The sequence below is a fragment of the Humulus lupulus genome, chromosome 8, assembly GCF_963169125.1.
Source record: "Humulus lupulus chromosome 8, drHumLupu1.1, whole genome shotgun sequence".
Lineage (NCBI taxonomy): Eukaryota > Viridiplantae > Streptophyta > Magnoliopsida > Rosales > Cannabaceae > Humulus > Humulus lupulus.
In genome coordinates this window covers 50397580-50400512 of record NC_084800.1, presented here as the reverse complement: position 1 = coordinate 50400512, position 2933 = coordinate 50397580, and the positions used below count along the sequence as shown (strand labels likewise).

Below are 2933 nucleotides of genomic sequence, written 5' to 3'. Positions count from 1 at the left end.
TGAGGACGAGGAGGACGAGGTGCCCCTCGTGCGCCGGAAGCGGGCTCTGGAGGTCGCCCTGGAAGCCAATGCAGAGAGGACCCAGTCCAGGGCAGCAGCCGACCCCTCCGGCCAAGGTAACCCTTATTTATTTAGGGACTTAGACATGGCCACTGCAGACCTACGACTTGCTAGGTTTAACCCCAGCCAACCCGTTCACCGCCACCAAATCAACCCAGATCGCGATGTCACCCTACTCCAATGTGTTGACCAGCTCGTGATGTGTTATGACATGAGCCGCCTTAGGGGGACAGTAGTTGTAGATAACACCCTGGCCTTTAGGTCTGCCTTTTTTTACGGGACCAATCTTAGATCATGGCCCTCCCTCCTGGAGGGTGTAGTAGCTCCAGGTCTTATGCAGTACATAGAAGAGTCCAGTCTCGAGGCGAATCCAGACCCAGAGCCTCCTCTAGCTCGTGAAGTCATTATCTTAGACTCCCCCGTAGAAGCTCCGGGGCCGGAGGTCGTGACAATAGATTCCTCATCTAGCTCGGAGGGTAGGACCCTTCTCAATACAGGCTTAACCTCTGCTTTCTTTTTTTTGTTTTGCACAAATATTTTTACATGTATATTAATGCTTTGCTGTCTTTGTTTCAGACGAGGAGATGTCGCAGCTCGGGGGCAATGATCTTCGAGCTATGTTCCATGGAGGAAACCCTTCCTCCGGGTCTTCCGGGCCCATGGTGAAGAGGCTCTGGATGGCGAAGAAAGCTGTCGGGACTACCTCCAAGTCTCATGCCAAGGGGAAAAACCAAGGCCCTGCTGCCATAGAGAAAGTGCATCCACCCCCTCCTGCAGTGGAGAAGATGGCTCCACCTCCCTCGCGATCTCCTGTCCTTACTCGGGAACAGAATGTGCCCACTGGGACCTTTTCAGCTCCGAACCCTAGTGTGCGCGTCCCGGTCAACCCCCAGGCCTTGGAGAAAGTCCCCGAGGTCTTTAGGGGGACGGTCTACGAAACCGCGACCTACATGGTGGACCACTGCTACAACGCCACCCCGAGGGATTTGTGGGAGATCGAGACAAGGAGTCTCGATAACGTGATGGAGTCTTCATTGTGGATGACTGTAACACCCTCACTTATTTTAGTTAAAACCATATTTGAGGTGTTACGTTTTAAAACTACATCATAATTTATTTCTGCGGAAGTCTGGACATTTTTTTTTTTAAAACTTGAAAACTTATTTCACATTATTTACATTAAACATAAAGTGGGTCTCAAACATATTATACATAAGTATTAAATAACCCAATTTATTTTCAAAACATAACTTCACACTTTATTACAAACATCTCACTGATAACTGAAATAACCCACAAAAAGGTCGATGTGTTCATATGTACAAATCAGGGTCAGGACCATGCTTCAGTTCTCCTCATGTCATTCACACATTTCTTTCTCTACCTGCAACACAAGACAACTGTGAGCCTAAAGCTCAGTAAGCAAAGTAATGCATGCAATGCTAATGATTACCCAATATCAATGGACATATACAACTTCTTTTTAAATTTTGGGCCCCTTAATATTGTGCACAAAACTTGCAAAGGCATCATATAATTAATCATCATAATATCATGCATGGTCTTATATCATATAATAATTTACCATATCACTATTATGCCATGCATACAAATTTATGATGAAGTGTCACTGTATGTTAATACCACTTACTCACAAAATATTCATATAATGCATACTTTCACATAACACATAATTCTTGTGTTGCAGTTGAGTACTTTACTTACCTTTTGTCCAAAATATAGTTCACCGTGTAACAAGTGGTGTCTTAGGTATTGATGTGCTTATCCTGACAATGGCATGGATTTCTCATCATAATGAAGGCAGTAAGACATTGAACTCTCATTTAAAAATACCCATAAAACATCATATCAAAATCATGCCTAAAATGCCTTAAACCACCTAGATCGAGCGTTAGATTTATCTTAGACACTTAGAGAAATTTTGACAGAGTTTCCCCTTAATTTTAGCTATCCTCAAATATCAAAATCAACCAATAATCAACATCAAATAACCTGCCATAACCATATATCCCAAATACCAACATGGTTCACCATAAAGTTATCATATACCGATTTTGATAAAATTCTTATCTCCTAGATCATCACCCAAATTAAATGAGTCTCCACATATATTCAAACATTTATAAACATATATACTCCCTTATAAACTCAATCAAATAACCAGAAATCATCTTGTACTCCAAGAACCCCAAAAACCTCATAAAACACAAAATTTCACTTACCGAGCAACTTTTCGGCGAAAACAATCTCTTCAAGCTTTTCTAAACCTCAAACCACTTGGAAACCCCAAGAAATATCTTAAAAAGGATAAAACACCATATATAAGCTCACAGAAAAATTCAAAAACATAGTTTAACTTCCAAGTACAAGAACTTACCATAAAAAGGTTAGAACTAAGCTTAATCTACTTCTTTGGCTTTGCTTTCACTTGGATCTCCTTAGAATTTCTTCAAACCAGCCAAGAAATGGTTTTTGGTTTTCTTTTCTCTCTGTTTTTCAGAATAATGGTCGTGCAAAGTGATAAGGTTGATGGAAATTCCTTATTTTCAATGATTTAGCCTTATTGTATCAAAATTTGACACCTTTCATCTCATCATTTCACCTTTTGACTTATGAAAACCTTATCACTTCAATAATTTAGACTTAATCATCTGCTAGGCCTATTATCCTTATGTGTAAAACACTCACACCAAACCTTAGGTCCATATGACTTCATACCCAATAGTTATGCTTACCCGATCGAGCGTAGCGCACTTATGCTAAGCTCGTTTTGACTTTGCATCAATACCACTGATTATGTATACCTCCCATCAATAATTGATCTAATGGTTCTAAAACCATTTTTACATCAT

At 40.6% G+C, this 2933-nt stretch overlaps 1 long non-coding RNA gene across 1 annotated transcript; it reads right to left on the bottom strand.

Annotated features, from left to right (window-relative positions):
• Nucleotides 1–1220: 1220 nt before the first annotated feature.
• Nucleotides 1221–2611, bottom strand: LOC133793780 (uncharacterized). The gene is made up of 4 exons (XR_009874949.1): nucleotides 2459–2611; nucleotides 2304–2378; nucleotides 1786–1847; nucleotides 1221–1444 (listed from the first exon to the last, which is right to left on the bottom strand). It is a non-coding gene; the product is annotated as an uncharacterized LOC133793780 (long non-coding RNA).
• Between the last annotated feature and the right edge of the window lie 322 nt (nucleotides 2612–2933).